Source organism: Coccinella septempunctata, chromosome 8, assembly GCF_907165205.1.
Source record: "Coccinella septempunctata chromosome 8, icCocSept1.1, whole genome shotgun sequence".
Taxonomy (NCBI): domain Eukaryota; kingdom Metazoa; phylum Arthropoda; class Insecta; order Coleoptera; family Coccinellidae; genus Coccinella; species Coccinella septempunctata.
Genome location: NC_058196.1, coordinates 32,541,806 through 32,560,624, shown reverse-complemented (window position 1 = coordinate 32,560,624; position 18,819 = coordinate 32,541,806). Strand labels below are relative to the sequence as shown.

The following is an 18,819-nucleotide window of genomic DNA, read 5'->3' as shown; positions in this document are numbered from 1 at the left end:
CTTGTTTAGTCTCTGTAGGGCTTTCTGAATCCGCTGAAGACTCAAACTCACGTCTAACCTACAAAACAAATATTGCGAATCCTAATGACAGTTCCACCGTTCTGACAGCTGTCATTGGAGCACCAGAACCATCGTTGGGACGCCCCGAGTATCGGCGTCCTTTGACGTCGTTTTTTTCCAAGAATAGCATCATACATCGACGCCTAATCGGATCCGCAAGCAATTCTGCACGATCCGTCGCACATTGCTCAATCGGAAACGCACAAAGGAAGGCTTACTTTCATTCCGGCCGCGAATGGATGAAAATCGTGCGACCGGGTCGACGTGCGGCATGTGTAATTGGGTATGAAACGACCGACGTTGGACGTCCGCCGTCCGAGCTCTTCAAAGGGACGTCGCGGCGCCGAATCGCGGCGTCGCCACTGGCAACGAGGGGTCGTGGTGGTGGGGGTGGTATATGTGAAGTGCGTCCAGCTGTCAGTTTCCGTCAGTTCTCGCGTTATTCTGTGATCGAGAGCAAGCTGAGATTTTTGATCGATGGTAACGCGCGTCCAGTGCGTCTGTCGGTGGTCCACACAGAGTAAAACGGTGTTGAATTTTGCGAAATCGTAAGTTTGACGTTGCGTCTGTATTAATTGCCGGTGTTTGGAGTTGTTCCCTGTCCCCTTGGATTTGTTCCGGAACGGTAAACGATTTGTTCCATTGTTAGCTTAGTTTTGTTCTCGATTTTTTCGTTTTTAACTTTTTTTTTATTTTCAACACCGATGTATTTCCTCATCCACAAAGCGAATCGGAAATATCCCACATTTCCAGGGTTGTTGGCGATGAAACACCAAAAAATTATTGCTTTTTGACTACATAATGGGTGGATATCATGAAATATTCAAACGTTCGATGTTATTCGAGGATACTATTATTTTTCTCATTCTTTTTTGATTCTTCAGGTGAATTAAGGGTATTTTTCAAGGGGCTACTCACCTTTGTCTGGGTCTACTTATTTGTGGCCAATTTTTTCAGATGATACATACCAAAATTGATTTATCATCCAGAATTGAACCATTTTTAAGTGATTTAAGTTCATCAAGAGTGTAACTTAAGTAAGGTTAACCAAAATTGCCTACTAGTGCTTGTGAATTGTAATGGGATGAGAGAAAATCAAGAAAAGTATCTTTAAACTTGAATCACTCTGAAACACTTCATTTTTAGATGATTTATCAAGGTCAATAATGTTCAATAAGAAGCTGAAAAGAATAATATTTTGATATGGATCATCTGAAAAAAAAACAGGTGACAATAAAAGTCACCAGAAAAAAGCTTAACACGCCCTTTGAAAATTACTCCTAGTGAACCCCAAGAAGCAAAGGAGCATGATCAAAAAACGTCATTGTATTCCCAAATATTTGAATGTATTATGCTGCCTTTGACAGAAGTTATGTATGTCCATTAGACAAAGACTACTTACCCCTATAAATATTGCTCGAAATTCCAATTCACCCTGCTTATCTGAAAATATCATAGATCACTTTGGATAATAGTTGTTTCGAGAGAAATTAAGGAAGAAGTACATAAAATTATCGTAGATCTAACCTATATGAACGTTTGAATCATCGTCGGAACCAAATTACGTATATAAAAACGCTCGGAGGATAAGTCCTTAGATCAAATTCGAAACCGTATCGCTTCATCCCTTAGTGGTACAACCCCAACTCCTAAATTTTGAATAGGGAAGATGTATAAGTGATATATTTCTCTTCTGCCTCCAGAAATTTGAATATTTCAACTATTTTCTGCTGCTTGCATATGCTCAGCTCTGTTTATTTCGAAAAGAATGGACTTCTAGAGCTCTAGTCTCAAAAATGTGGACAAATATACTTAAATGGATGAGAGTATAAATAGTTCTTTCAAAGCTTCCCCAAGTTACATGATCTGAAAAGAAGAAATTTATAGAATACTTGAATAAATGGTACAGCTTGCAGGAAATTTCGTACTCCTACTTCTTTATTGCCTCATATTTGAATTTCGACTCTTGAATCTTCCGAATGACATCGAAACTTATAGGAAAATGAGTTTTTCAAATCATTATTTATTTTAAACGTCAGTGGCCGCGGTTGCTAAGGTCTTTGGTCCTTAGTTACCACTAGAGAATTATCATTAAGTCTATGATTTCCAATGAGAAATTGAAATCATAGATCACACACAGAACATCAAATATAGATTAGGATATTTTAAAATTATTGCTCTGTTTTTATAATATGCACTCAACACGCAATAGTTCAACTATGGGAATTTACTATTATACCGAATTGTATTGATAAAACTAGCCTCAGATCTTTTGGAGTAATTTTAGTAGTGACATCAATAATACGCTTTCTGTGTGCCCCAGTTCTGCCTAAGGAATTCCTTGTGGCATAGATTCAATATGGCCAATTGTTATTTGAATTCGAAAGTATGTTGAGTTGTGAAAATAAAATCGGTTGAATTATATCAGAGTGTATCCGGCAGTCTTCGATATTACGAAAAGTATTTGTGATTGAAGTGTTACTGGACATTCGGAAAACAAACGATGGTAAGTGGCTGTACAATTCTCCACAGTTACAATTCTTTTTCATGGAACCTCGTCCCATCGATCACGTGATATTTTCCCAATCGAAAGCCGTCGCACGCATCAATCTCACGATGCAATTTTCACGGCTAGAAACTGACCCATTTTCCACGTTCCAACTACCGCCGATGACATCGAGCGTATATCGCTCGATCCGTGCTACCGATCAAGTTGACATATTTGGACGGCTCAAGGAGACTGGAACATCTGCTTGATGACTCGGTTTAGTTTCGCCGGAAAACTCCGTCCGAGACGCCCCCACGGACGTTCGGATTTCTCGTCCGACAAATCCGGTCGGATTTGTCGTACGGTAAGTCGGTCAGAAAAATTCCGCATCTCGCGGATCAAAATCGTGCGGAAACAATTCGATGCCGCATCTCCGGTAATCTAAGAGCGGCGTAATACGATCTAGAGAAGAGTCGCCCGATATAATCGTAATTTTCCGTATGTTGGAAAACGGGCAATTTCGTTCGTACGGAGCGAAAGCTCCTTAGTGGTGGAAACTGGGGTAAGCCGATAATCCGGACGTGGAAAGGTCCGCGTCTGGATCGGCTCCCGAACCCGAGCGTTCCTGATGGAAAAAGCGGGGGGGAAATGACGAGGTCGAGGCGGCAGGAAGGCCTCCTCACGCGTGGCAGAGGCGCTGACGGTCGGGGTACCAGAGTCCGGCGTATTCGCGTATTTGAAGCCGCGGCGGGCGCGTCTGAGAACTTGACCCATTTAGCGTTGGCCTCGGTTGGGACGGGGAAAAAATTTCGTTTGATTGGGGGGCGACGTGGTTCATTAGCGAGGGGGGGGTAGGTACTGTTGGAGAATGCGCTTAATGGGGGTTTTAAAGGGGATTTAAATGAGGTATGGTTTTTCTTTCGTTATTTCTAACAATGAATCTTCGCAATCCAGCGAAAAAAATTGACTTTTTTAATGAATTCTACCTTCTGTCAAAAAAATGCATCACCTTTGAAAACATCCTGTATATACAGGTCAAAGACCCACCCCAGGTGTTTGGTTTTCCATACCGCTCAGTACATTTCAACAAGGCAGTTGAGGTATCCAACTGCTAACCAACGAAGTATTATCGCGGAAACGGAAACCCGGCCAAAAATGATGCCAACTGATTGACATCCATCACTTTCCGATAGCCCGGCTGTCAAACAAAGAATATTCGATTGTTTTCTTAACGGCAGTTTAACGATTCTTGGGTAGGATCAACGTTCCGAAATGCACAGATTCATTTGGAAACGGGCCAAGCTAATTTCGGGGTTAGGTTATATGGTCCGTCTACTCCGGATCGCCGTGGTTGCGATTCCGAAGGGGATCGAGAAAAACTACTTTGCACGATCGTTGCCATTCATTCGGCCGGGAGGGTTTAGTGAGGGTTATTTGTAGAGTTTTCAAATCGCATCTTTCGACATTGACGTCTATCCATATCGACGATGAACGGAAATGATCGAGAAAATCTTGAATGACTTCTATGAGAGTGATAGATTCAAGGCTTCAAATGAAACAGGACAAGATAGTCAGAGAAAAAGGTTCTTATCACTGGTGAACAATATGCCTGATGCCAGGAAATTTCCTAGTGAGGACAAGGATAAAAAACATTAAATTTAATTGGTTGATGAAGCCGCCTTCTTCCAGCATCCATAGCCTGGGTATTCATTACTCTGATGCCAGTTTGCTTGGGCCAATCAGAATGAGCTTGACGGTCATATGAGAGCTGTCCTGGTGCAGGCTCTCAACAGAGGCATAAGAACCTGCTTCATCGAATCGCAGTAACGTTCTCCATTCGTAGTTTCTTCGTTATCTGCCCCGTCTTCGAGAAAAACGACCCAGCTTCTTCTTGGAGGCACCTGTGCATAAGCAGCCGGTGAAATTTATGCCCCAAAGTGCTCTTTCCGAAGGATGCTGTTCGCCCTTTTGCAAAGTGAGAGAAATCGCGTAGCGTACGATACGAAAATTTCGCGAGCTGAAATTTATGGTTGTGATCCCTTATGAAAACATGTTGGGAAGGGGAGAGGTAAAAAGAGATACAATAATTCAATATATCCACTAATGCAGGGTGTGGCGGAGCCGATTGAGGAGTTTTAAAGGGCTATAGAAAAATTTCCAAAGAAATTCTCAATAACCAATTGAAAAAACACCCTTATCCAACGGACAGTACTTGAAAAATACCTTCTTTCCCATTAACCAAGCCAAGGTTGGTCGATAAGCCCTGACGTATCGAACGACAGTACTTTTTCATATATTTCTAATAGACATCAACCCTTTAATTGCTTCCTTAATGAGTAAGAACAAGCAAAACTCGAAGTTTCCTTCGATGAAAAATCTCCTGCTATTATTCGACGGTGAACTGCACACTTTTCTTTCTGGGAAAATTAGTTATTTCAACTGCCGGTCGATGTGACAAGAGCAACGAAAACCCAGCTCGCAGTTGGTCGACTTTATGAACAGAGGAGGGTTGGAAATTTTCATTATTTCATTGAATTATTCCCGGCTCAACATCTGGTTAGGGGTCTTTCGAATGCGAAATGATTCTGTAGTAATCTGGCGTTCTATTATGAGGATTATGCAGGATGTCTTTGACAAATTTTCACGAAAACATATATAGGAATAGATTCCTCGTATAAAACCTACATTTACATGCCAAAATTTGGGATCTCTGAAAATCTAGGATCATTTCCAAACATCCCTTCATCTCTGTCTGAAAGACGCTTTGACGTACCATTCGATAGTATTCTCTTCGAGTTGGTATTGTGGGTTCACTTTCCCCCATCTTTTTTTCTATTTAGCATCGTAGTGGTGGTTCTCCAGATGCTAATTTTCTTTAAAATCTCGCCAATGGGAATTCGTTTGTGGTCAGAGATGACTCTCTGTTTCCTAATACCCCCATCATTAGTGCACCTCCTCTGGTTATACTTGGGATTGCATTATGAACTGATCTATATATCACAAGACGGAGTTGTGTGACGTCTGTAATGATCTCGGATGTTCGTTTGTGGTCAGAGATGACTCTCTGTTTCCTAATACCCCCATCATTAGTGAACCTTCTCTGGTTATACTTGGGATTGCATTATGAACTGATCTATATATCACAAGACGGAGTTGTGTGGCGTCTGTAATGATCTCGGATGTTCTAGTTGGGTACGTTCCCATAGTCCTTTGGGCATAGCACATTTCTTGGGAGAAAATCCAAACATTGATGTTCTAGCGTCCATAACCTAATGCTTCCCCATTCAACAACTAATTTACAGACATCTGTTTCTTGATGTTTACGTTCATACATTCCGTCAGTAACATCTCCTATCTCTGCGTGTAAACAACGATGTTTTCCTCGGAAAATATTCCGTGCCACCTCATCAGCGTGACGTCAGGTCCGTACCTGTGCAATTTTTCACTCTCGAGTAGGCTCTTCCGTCGACATGTTTACACTGGCGCGATTCTTCACGCAGCGTGGTCGTAAATAAGGGGGGGCCATCTGGTTTTCTTTCCCCCGAACGTCGACATAGCCAGGACTGTGCGTGGATGATGGGGAATTCGGCGAGATACGGCCCACGCTGTATGCAAATATTTAAATTGGTTAAGTTTCTATCTGCCGCCCGCTATTTCATTTCAGGAACCCGAAAATTCAACCTGCTCGAGCTGAATTTCGAATTTTAGGGTTGGGGACGAGGTTGACGAACTTCTTGTCTCCAATGATGACTAGATTCGCAGAATTCCATTCCTCGAAAGGAGATTGGGAGCAGATTTTTTGTTCTTCCACAGAATCACCTTCTATAACTTCTGAAGAATCAATCAACACTCTCTAGTATAGTCGGGATAGAAAGCAGGCGAGACAATAGACAATTTTTTGTTGACCTCTACCTCTACTACATAACGGATTTCGTAAAGAAATGATTTGACAACAGCAAATGACAGTTATTACCACAGGCGCATATTTCTATTACCGATAAGCCCTACGACTGAAGGTCGATATAAAACGAGGTCATTCGTTGGAACAACGCCGCTCTTTGTCACACCAATCAACCTGTTACCTTTTGTAGATTTATCTACTCAAATATTTACATGGTCATGCGGTAATGGCGGACGTAATGGCGGATGTACAGCCGACGCCGATGTTTCTGCAGCCATATTTATCTTTTCGGACAATAATTTAATGCGCGAAGGGTAAACATGTTTTATCGTGTTTGATGTACCTGCGAAGGATCATTTATATCGTTGTTTGATGAACAAAATCGCAGTTTCATGATCTGCCATCGTTGAAGACTAGAATCTGTGCTTGTTTCGAACTCCGAGTATCGGATGCAATCACAGTTGTTCTCTCGGACGACGCGTATAGAATTAGAATTCCTAGAAACCGAACAGATCCGACGTCAATATTTATTTATCGTCTGCGATCGTATAATCTGACTGTTATTGCTGTATGATGGCCTATTTGACGGTGTCTGAATCCCATTACTCGTCTTATTTCCACGCTGATGCAAATCTGACGGCGCGATACTGGACAGGGACGTATTTGGTCGAGTAGGGGCCCTTGGGCATTCAGAGGTTGGCCCCTCTCTTCTGGTTAGTCAAGGTGTTAAGGAATGACACGTTGAATCAGCCAACACGTCGATTGGGAAAGCCTGCGACGAGGTGTAGCGTGTCGTCAAAGAATTCTAGAGATTCGTTTGTGTTGAATAATGTCCCAAACTTGAGAGATTCTTCCTCTTTTCTCTCTAGCTCCCATAATTCAATGAATACTTGGATAATCTACCTTCCGTTTAGATATATGCTATAATTCGTAATCAGGATATAATTGCCAGTGATGAGTCTAATTGGCGCCGTAACCAGGACTTCCGTCCATTGATTTTTCCGGTTTGCACGATGTAAAACATACAATGAAACTCTAATAAACCTGAACATCTAGATCGACCCAAGCCAATTCCGTCCTGAATCATAATAAGCTCATAACAATTTCTCGTAGTAAAATCTACGTCTTCCACCCTCGATCCATATAATATGTTCCGTCGACCTCGTTCAGTTTTGCCGCCCCATTTCGCAATATTCATGAGCACCGACTTCATAAAGCTCCAATGACACGGGAAAACCGAAAGAGGGTATAAACCACCCTCAGTCGTCTTGAATAGGCCACCGGAGCAATGTCGAAAAAAAAATAGGTCACTAGGCTGAAGACCTTGCCGCTAATTGCCGAGGTATGTGTTGCTTGAGAGGGGGATGGGGAAATGCTACTTACGGGGTATCAGCCCTGAAAAATTATCTCAGATCTAAATGTGATACATGTTCTGAAGGAACAAGTCTTCTAGTAATAAATCTGAGACTATCATCCATCTAGGTGCAACCGTTCGGTCTTGAGGAAGTTTCAACTGACCCCATCTTTTTGGGAAATTTTCGAAGGTCAACTTTCGAGTAGATTAATCTTCCAGGAAAATTATCGTAGATCTAGATGTGATACATATTCTGAAAGAGCAACTCTTCTAGTAACAAATCTGAGAATTTAATTCATTTAGGTGCAACCGTTCGGTCTTGAGGAAGTTTCAACTGACCCCATCTTTTTGGGAAATTTTCGAAGGTCAACTTTCGAGTAGATTAATCTTCCAGGAAAATTATCGTAGATCTAAATGTGATACATATTCTGAAAGAGCAACTCTTCTAGTAACAAATCTGAGAATTTCATTCATTTAGGTGCAACCGTTCGGTCTTGAGGAAGTTTCAACTGACCCCATCTTTTTGGGAAATTTTCGAAGGTCAACTTTCGAGTAGATTAATCTTCCAGGAAAATAATCGTAGATCTAGATGTGATACATATTCTGAAAGAGCAACTCTTCTAGTAACAAATCTGAGAATTTAATTCATTTAGGTGCAACCGTTCGGTCTTGAGGAAGTTTCAACTGACCCCATCTTTTTGGGAAATTTTCGAAGGTCAACTTTCGGGTAGATTAATCTTCCAGGAAAATAATCGTAGATCTAGATGTGATACATATTCTGAAAGAGCAACTCTTCTAGTAACAAATCTGAGAATTTCATTCATTTAGGTGCAACCGTTCGGTCTTGAGGAAGTTTCAACTGACCTCATCTTTTTGGGAAATTTTCGAAGGTCAACTTTCGAGTAGATTAATCTTCCAGGAAAATAATCGTAGATCTAGATGTGATACATATTCTGAAAGAGCAACTCTTCTAGTAACAAATCTGAGAATTTCATTCATTTAGGTGCAACCGTTCGGTCTTGAGGAAGTTTCAACTGACCCCATCTTTTTGGGAATTTTTCAAAGGTCAGCTTGCGAGTCGTTTTTCTCTAAATAAAACTAACCGTAGATGGAAATGTGATACATATTCCGAAAGAGCAACTCTTCTAGTAATAAATTTCATGAAAAAACTAGACGACCAATCCGGCAGGGCCCCCTGGATCGTGATCAAATTATCCCTTTCGAAGCAGCAGCCGGAGAGGTCGGGCCCCAACTCATAAAAGATTTGTATCGCGTCGTTCGAAGTGACTGATTCCGAGAGTTCGGAGTTGTTTCGGAGTTCTATTTTAGAATTATTATTACGAGTTTCGACGGGTCGATTCCAGTGGCGAATTAGCGGCGGAAGAAGGGCGGGCGTGGCCTATTCTTGGATTGTCGGATGGCTAATTTGAATTTTCCCGGCGACGGAAACATCGAGGCTATTTTCCGTATTTTCCCCGTCTACGTTAACTTCTTCGTATAGAGGCAATTCAGAAAGTGCGGAGTTGTTCTCTTATTTTTTGCTAATAATAGTTAATTCTCAATTTATGAGTAACTATGATATTATAGAAGAGTAAACGACAATAAGCTTCGCTTAGCTATGACTCTCATCTTCAGTAGCTCAATTTATGAGTAACCATGACTCCATAAAAAAGTAAACAATAAGAATCTTCGCTTAACTATGGCTCTCACCATCAGTAGCTCAATTTATGAGTGGCAAAGACTCCATAGAAGAGTAAACGACAAGAAGCTTTGCTTAAGTTGGGCTCTCACCCTAAGTAGCTCAATTTATCATTAACAATGACTTCAAAAAGTAAGTAGACACCAGAATATTCGCTTAACCATGACCTCTCACCATAGATAGCTCAATTGATGAGTAAATGTGACTTCAAAAAGTGAGTAGCAACCAGAATCTTCACTCAACTATGACTCTCTCCTTCGGAAGCTCAATTTATGAGTACCTATGACTTCATAGAAGGATAAACGACAATAAGCTTCGCTTAGCTATGACTCTCACCCTCAGTAGCTCAATTTATGAGTAACTATGACTCCATAAAAAAGTAAACAATAAGAATCTTCGGTTCACTATGGCTCTCGCCATCGGTATCTCAATGTATGAGTAGCAAAAACTCCATAGAAGAGTAAACGACTAGAAGCTTTGCTTAACTTTGGCTCTCACCCTAAGTAGCTCATTTCATGAGTAACTATGACTTCAAAAAGTAGGTAGCCACCAGAATTTCGCTTAACTTTGGCCTCTTACCATCGGTAGCTCAATTTATGAGTAACTTTGACTTCAAAAAGTGAGTAGCAACCAGAATCTTCACTCAACTATGACTCACTCCTTCGAAAGCTCAATTTATGAGTACCTATGACTTCATAGAAGGATAAACGACAATAAGCTTCGCTTAGCTATGACTCTCACCCTCAGTAGCTCAATTTATGAGTAACTATGACTCCATAAAAAAATAAACAATAAGAATCTTCGCTTAACTATGGCTCTCAGCATCGGTAGCTCAATTTATGAGAGGCAAAGACTCCATAGAAGAGTAAACGACAAGAAGCTTTGCTTAACTTTGGCTCTCACCCTCAGTAGCTCATTTTATGAGTAACAATGACTTCAAAAAATAAGTAGACACCAGAATATTCGCTTAACTATGACCTCTCACCATAGATAGCTCAATTTATGAGTAACTTTGACTCCATAAAAGAGTTAGCGACGACAATCTTTGCCCAACTATGTCTTTCACCTTCAGAAGCTCAATTGATGAGTAATTATGACTTCAAAAAGTAGGTAGCCACCAGAATTTCGCTTAACTTTGGCCTCTTACCGTCGGTAGCTCAATTTATGAGTTACTTTGACTCCATAAAAGAGTTAGCGACGAGAATCTTTGCCTAACTATGGTTTTCACCTTCAGTAGCTCAATATATGAGTTACTTTGACTCCATAGAAGAGTAAACGGCAAGAAGCTTTGGTGAACTTCGACTCTCACCCTCGGCAGCTTAATTTATGAGTAACTATGACTTCATAGAAGAGTAAACGACAATAAGCTTCGCCCAACTATGATTATCACCATCGGTAGCTCAATTTATGAGTAGCAAAGACTCCATAGAAGAGTAAACGTCAAGAAGCTTTGCTTAACTTTGGCTCTGATCCTCAGTAGCTCAATTTATGAGTAACTATGACTGCAAAAAGTGAGTAGCCACCAGAATCTTCGCTCACCTATGGCCTCTCACCATCGTTTGCTCATTTTATGAGTAACTTTGACTCCATAAAAGAGTTAGCGACGAAAATCTTCGCCCAACCATGGCTTTCGCCTTCAGAAGCTCAATTTATGAGTAACTATGACTCCATAAAAAGTAAGCAATAAGAATCTTCGTTTAACCATGACTCTTACCATCGGTAGCTCAATTTATGAGTAGCAAAGACTCCATAGAAGAGTAAACGACAAGAAGCTTTGCTTAACTTTGGCTCTGATCCTCAGTAGCTTAATTTATGAGTAAATATGACTGCAAAAAGTGAGTAGCCACCAGAATCTTCGCTCACCTATGGCCTCTCACCATCGTTTGCTCATTTTATGAGTAACTTTGACTCCATAAAAGAGTTAGCGACGAAAATCTTCGCCCAACCATGGCTTTCGCCTTCAGAAGCTCAATTTATGAGTAACTATGACTCCATAAAAAGTAAGCAATAAGAATCTTCGTTTAACCATGACTCTTACCATCGGTAGCTCAATTTATGAGTAGCAAAGACTCCATAGAAGAGTAAACGACAAGAAGCTTTGCTTAACTTTGGCTCTGATCCTCAGTAGCTTAATTTATGAGTAAATATGACTGCAAAAAGTGAGTAGACACCAGAATCTTCGCTCAACTATGGTGTCTTACCATCGTTTGCTCATTTTATGAGTAACTTTGACTCCATAAAAGAGTTAGCGACGAAAATCTTCGCCCAACTATGGCTTTCGCCTTCAGAAGTTCAATTTATGAGTAACTATGACTCCTTAAAAAGTAAGCAATAAGAATCTTCGTTTAACCATGACTCTCACCATCGGTAGCTCAATTTATGAGTAGCAAAGACTCCATAGAAGAGTAAACGACAAGAAGCTTTGCTTAACTTTGGCTCTGATCCTCAGTAGCTCAATTTATGAGTAACTATGACTCCATATAGAAGAGTAAACGACAAGAAGCTTCGCCTAACTATGACTCTAACCTTCGTTAGCTCAATTCATGAGTAACCATGACTCCATAGAAGAGTTAGCGTCAATTTATCGACCCCGAGATGCCGGCAGTGAATCCCCGGAGCTTCTACGAAAATTAAAAAGTTTACATTCGCCGATTCCGACATATACAACGCCCGGAGCTAGTTCGTATTCTTGGTCACGCCAACTATACGTCCAGGGAGTGTTGTTATACACCGTATATTTAATGATTCAGCGGGCAACACGATATCGATCCCGTAAAGTTGGCTTTTCTCATTTGTTCGGGGTCTGTCCCGGAGGAATAAGAAACCGGATGTTTCGGCGTGGTCAGCGGGAGGCAGCATCAGCGTCACTATGCGATTAAGATAAGGAATGTAGCATAGAGGACGCTGTTATCTGTTCGTGTATGATACCGTTGGTTAAGCTGCTGTAAGAGCTGCTGCTGTATTATATCAAGTCTCTGGAAAAAATTGACCTCAGTGTAGAATTTCGAGTATTCTTTACCTATACATCTGTTCACAGTCGAACGCTCTAAGGATACCGAGACGCCAAACCGAAAGGAGCTGATAATTCCAGTCAAAGGACGGCTTTAACGACCGAAAGGATAAGAAAGGGCAGCAATTCTGATACAGCGGATAACACTTTGACTCTTTTGTATCCGCATTGAGGAGTTTCGCGGAATGGAGATGAATTGATATGAAGAAACCTCTCCGGCTTTATCTCCTGTTTTATATCCTTTGTTTGATGTGGAAATATTCCGGAATTCCCGAACTCTTCAGAAGGGCCTACAAAAAGAAACGTGGTATACAAAGTGAGTTTTCGGCTTATACAAATATTTTAACAGTAGATTCTTTAGGTCAAAAGAAACACTTTTGCTTTTATACCATTCTTTCAGATTTGGCCCTGATAAAAATATAAAGCCATTTTAAGTTTTCATTAGGAGCTGTGCCACCCCTGAAAAAACAGAATAACCTTCAGATAAACTAGCTAAATCTGTAACACTACACATCTGTGGACCTTTTGAACAGGGTTGTCTTCAGCCAAAGTACCCAATTTTTCAAATTTCACTAATACTTTTTAATTTTTGAACATCAAATTACTCGAAAACGGCGTATTATACGAGAAAATATGAAGAAAACTTTTATTTTACAAAACGTTCAAATATTCCTTAGATATCGTCCAACTTAGATTCAAGAGTTAGGTTCTTTGAGTTTTGGTATTTTTATGGTACCTAATGGTCATAATGAGAAAACTGGAAGACGTGGGTGATATCTTGTGTTCGAAAAAATTCATCAAATAAACGAAAATCTATATTCCAAAATTCATTTCATTCGATAAAACCGTTTGTGAGATAGAACAAAAAATAACATTTTTTTCATGGTTCTTCAACAGCCTGTATCTTTCAAACCGAGCCGATTCTGAAAAAATGGTAAAGGAAAAAACTGTTTCTTTCTACCTCAAGAATCTACCGTTAAAATATTTGTACGAGTTGAAGACTCACTCTGTATATTGACCTGGTCCCCTACTTGTGCTACTGAACGGAATACCGCCTTCTGTTAAAAGGAGACAAATCTTATTCCAGAAGACTGAAATAATTTTCAATTCATAAAAGATGCGCCTACCCATCCTTCATCATTTTTCGGCGGAACTGCAAAAGCAAACGGCCCGACAGGAGGCTTAACCTGTTTTTTATAATCAACGGTTCTGTTTGGACAAGCTGTTCGGAGGAAACAGCCTTCAGAGTATCTGGGCGACTGCAGAAGCCGCTCTCGGAAATGAGAAAATATGGAATAACGGAAATATTACGCGATATTTCTCATCCCTGCCACATTTATCCGACAAAAAAAAATAAAGGCAGATACAGTGAGAGTCTCGACGATAGCACAATGTTGCCCTGTTCTCCTGGATGGGGGACTCAGTTGGAGGATTATAAGCTTTTATCGCGTCTAGAATGATTGATAGCGGCTATAACGTTTTTCTTTACTGTAACCACCTCAGAGAACACTAAAACTGGCGCTGAAAGTTCCGGAGAATGGTAAATTGGATTTGAGGACAGCGTCGAAATCAGCCAATGAAACAAAATATCTAATCGAATCGTCTTCGATTGTCCTTTTGAAATAACACACTTACGCCGGTGGTATTTCTCCGAGAAGCCTGGAGAATTAACGTGGAAGCTTCATTCTCTGATTCGACTGAGCTCACACAAAACAAACAACTGTAGGTATTCGAGTTGATATTTCAATTAATAAAGTTGGCGTTGGCACGATCGTATCGGCGCTGGAATTGTCATGCGAGAAATTCTGAGAAGACGAAATTGGATGAGAAGGGGATATATAAGATTACTCAGTTTCTTAAAAACTTTTTGAAGCTTTCGGCGATGATATTAACATTGTTGTGATGATTAACAGACAGTTTGCTTTCCGTTCGCGAGGCGTCGCTACCAACAAGGACAAAATCCGCCTGACAAACCCGAGTCAGGCAACCTGTTTGCTTGAATACGTGTTCTATTTAAAGTGCGATCATTTTTTGAGGGCTTCATGATCTATATGTGATTATTGAATGAGTCCTGGTCAATAGTTCGTTGCTTTCTCATACCCTACAGCTTGCAGTTTTGTCGCCATACCTATCCTTCGGTATGGGTCTCTTCGAACACAAACAAAAACATCCGGACCAAACACATTGGTATTCCGGAGGAGATTGCCCGATTCCTAGAAATAACAGCGTCTGATCCACGAAGTGATTGGTCGTATTGCAAATGCGATGGGCCTCCTGCTATCCCTGGATGAATTGCCGTCCGGTTAGTTAACTCCCCATTCGATTTATTGGTTTTCGAAACAATTGTGGTCGTTTACGGATAGATGGAAAGCAAGGGTTGCCGAATTTACTGAGGGAAACTGGGAAAAAACTGGAATTTACTATGTGGTATCATATATGTATTGATTGAATGGGATTTGGAGTAGATTTTAGTATTCTGCTTGAATTGGAAGAAAGGTGTCAAGGCTACAACTGTACCAATCTTTTTATTTTTCAATCTGCAGTCTGGATTCTTGCTTTTGATCGCACTTTAATCACCATATCCGATTGAGTATGGAATCGATTACCTACAATTTGAAAAATTAACCGTTCGATCGCTTTTCTCGAGGGTCCCTTTGACAAAGCTCCCAATAGACGGCGATACAATCGACCGATTTTTTCCATTTCCGCTGTCGTTTCTCTCCCGCGGCTATAAATCAGGAATCCGAGCTCATTTTTCACGTACACTCGACCACGGGCATCTCGGAGAGTTCCCACTCGCCCATGGCGTTTTCCATTACACATCTCTCCCTGTGTACAGAGCGTAAAAATAAATTCGGATGCCGCGTCTCCTCAGACAAGAGGAAATTTCAAAGGGAGCGAGCCTAATACACAATTTCGCATTCTGGCAAGATGAAGATCTGGGGGCAGATTCAAATTTGACGGGGTTGGCACACAGTCGAAATGGGATTTCGGGGAGACAGTGCCGTAATGGGATATTCGAGCTGGCAGAGGACAGAGAGGGATGTTTAATTCGTTTTACAGAGACGAGAGATGAAGAAGTATTCATATGGACCAGTTTTGGGTTGGACATATGAGGATATTGAAGCAACTGGACTCAAACCTCTTGGCTAAAACATCGGATATTATACCAATCACTTTAGATGTCGAAACGCCCTTTGAAATGGTCATAGCTGACCGTCCTAATGCAATGAGTTTCGTTTATCGTCTGGAAAAAAAGTCATCCACGTGGTTTACGATTGATCAAAATCAGAAAGGGGCACTGGCATTGGCGTATATGGATTTAAACTGAGGATCTCTAAAGCCCTGGGAAGTGAACCCTTCATTTTACAAACTGAGGCACTGGCTGTTCACGTATGCGCTCAAGAGTGTCTTAAAATGAACCTCATATATCTATATCACCACTGCCAAAGCTCTCTGCTGACATGGGAGTGCCGTATTACCATAAAGCAAATGGCCAGAGACAACAAAGTGACTCTACCATGGGTACCAGGGCACTCTGGTGTTGAAGGAAACGAGAAAGCCGATGAACTTGAAAAAAGAGCATCAAGGTTAAGACCTGCTGAACCTGAGCCTTTCTGTGGGCTTAGAAAATACCAATACAAGGCAGTGGTCCAACAATGGGAGTTGAACAACAGAATAACCCTCTGGAGAAACACTCCTGGACTAACTCAGTCAAAGAAATTCGTGATGATTTCACCGACCTACACCAGAAAACTGCTAAAGCTGTCACGAGCTGTGCTTTGGGTGATGCTGGGACTGCTGACAGGGCACTGTCGGTACAAATGTCATTTGTACCGTATGGGAAAGTCAGCAGATGAGTTTTGTAGGCTCTGTGGATCAGAAGAAGAAACAGCTGAACACTTGGTATGCAAGCGTGCAGAGCTGGCTGGCTTAAGAACCACTCATACGTGGAAACCGGTTCTGGATACTCACGAGGTAACAGCCAAGAACCCTAAGGATGTTATCGGTTTTATAAACACCATTGACGACCTACTTGGGTTCCTATGAATGAGTAGGGTAGAGAAGGCTAATAGAGCCACAACGTTCAAATAATGGTGATTGTTTATAACAGTCAGTTATAGGCAGTCAGTTGACGGTGTGGAATACAGTTAGTTCTGCTACATCTGAATCAAGGGACATATGACGTGGCTGACGTTCTTCTTTCTGGCTCTACCTGAACAGGTAGAAGGAAAATCATATGGCAAAGCTTTGAACTTTGCACAGTCATAACTATAACGTTAGTTTATGGAATAGACCCATTGAGCGAAGGATCAAAGCAATCGAGATTTATGACCAGGTCTAGCCTCCTTCGCACATCCGTCGCTGCTTCGTAAATTGACGCGTATTTCGACATCCCCTCTCTCAATATTTCCGCCTCGCCCCATCGATACAAATCTCCTTTTTTTCCCCATTCCGCGAATTTCATTACGTTTGATTTTAGCACCCTCCGCGACCCACTCCCGAGGGACTGTGTCAACGTCGAAATTGGGTCGTGAGGTATATAGAGTCCTTCGGAATTTCCGACACTCTCGCCCTACTCTCCTGTCGATGGGGGAGAGGGAGGATAAAATAAACATTGGGAAGAGGGCCGCGTCGTTCGGGAAGGGTCCAGAATTTAAGTACACGATCGGGATTTCGAATTTCCTCGAGAATTCGAATGAGTTTGTTTGCCTTTGCCGATAAGTCGGGGAGATGTTAATTGGGTATTTGTTCTTTCTGGGTCGATCGAAGCTTAAAGCTTTCAGTTGGGCCCTGATAGAGGTGAGTTTTGTCGGATGTTCAATGGATTTTAGTGAAAGGAAAGGGGTCCAAACCGTTTCCAGGGGCTGACAACTCCGAGAATGATGGAATAATGCATATCTTATATGATAAAAACTAGCTGTGCCTCTCCATTTCGCAGGACGAATGCTTTTCTTCTTCTTATACCAATCTGGTTTAATACCCTCTACTCCAACCCATTCTATTTTATTGTACTCTACTCTACTTTTCAAGATGCCCAAGATGGAGGGCATTCATAGGAACACAAGGAGGTTCTCAATGGTGCTGATGAAACCGACAACTTCCTTAGGGGCCTGAGCGGTTACCTCGTGAGTATCCAGGACTGGTTTCCCCATATAAGTGGTTCTTAGGCCAGCCAGCTCTGGACACTTGCATACCGTGTGTTCAGTTGTTTCTGCTTCTGATCCACAGAGACTACAAATCTCATCTGCTGACTTTCCCATGACATTCGTATCGACAATGTCCCGTCAGCAGTCCCACCATCACCCGAAGCTCAGCTCGTGACAGCTTCAGCAGTTTTCTGGTGTAGGTCGGTGAAATCATCACGAATTTCTTCGACTGAGTGAGTCCAGGAGTGTTTCTCCAGAGGGTTATTCTGTTGTTCAACTCCCATTGTTGGAGCGTTGCCCTATATTGGTCTTTTCCAAGCCTACAGAAAGGCTCAGGTCCAGCAGGTGTTAACCTTGATGCTCCTTTTGCAAGTTCATCGGCTTTCTTGTTTCCTTCAACACCACAGTGTCCTGGTACCCATGGTAGAGTCACTTTGTTGTCTCTGACCAGTTGCTTTATGGTATTGCGGCACTCCCATGTCAGCAAAGATCCCTGGCAATATGATTCCAGGGACCTCAGCTTGGCCTGGCTGTCTGTGGTGATATAGATATGCTCCCCTTTGAGGTTCATTTTAAGACACTCCTGAGCGCATACGTAAACAGCCAGTGTCTCGGTCTGTAACATAGACGGTTCACTTTCCAGGGCTTTAGAGATCCTCAGTTCAAGTCCACATATGCCAATGCCGGTGCCCCTTTCTGCTTTTAATCCATCAGTAAACCACGTGGATGACTTTTTGTCCAGACGATAAACTAAGCTTATTGCATTAGGACTGACCGCTTTGACCATTTCAAAGTGGGTTTCGAAATCGAAAGATGAAAAAATCGAAGATGATTGGCATAACATCCGATGGTTTTGCCAAGAGGTTGGAAAACAGTTGGTTCAATATCCTCGTATGTCCAACCCCGTTTCCAGATAGGAGATTCTTGGTAAGGGATATTCTTATCGCTTCTAGCAGGCTACATTTCCTCATATGTAGGTGTAGGGGAGTGACAGTTCAAGTATGGCCTCAAGTGCTGCTGTAGGAGCTGTGTGCATAGCTCACGTACCACCAAGACAGGCCAGGCTTTGCAGTGTCTGCATCCGATTGCGTGTGGTGATCTCTTAGGTTTTTGTCCACGATGCTAAAGACGTATTGGTACAATAAGGCGTACTACCT

General features: G+C 41.7%; 1 protein-coding gene across 5 annotated transcripts in view; it reads left to right on the top strand.

The window, feature by feature from the left end:
• The first annotated feature begins 335 nt into the window (after positions 1 to 335).
• LOC123318554 (1-phosphatidylinositol 4,5-bisphosphate phosphodiesterase epsilon-1-like) overlaps positions 336 to 18,819 on the top strand; it is a 96,798-nt gene continuing 78,314 nt past the window's right edge. For 3 of the 5 annotated variants that reach the window (XM_044905219.1, XM_044905218.1, XM_044905217.1), the window contains exon 1: positions 337 to 685. The gene's annotated coding sequence lies outside the window, so the exon portion shown is untranslated. Of the gene's footprint in view, positions 686 to 18,819 lie in introns of all 5 variants that reach the window. The other 2 variants (XM_044905216.1, XM_044905215.1) reach the window with 2 other exon arrangements.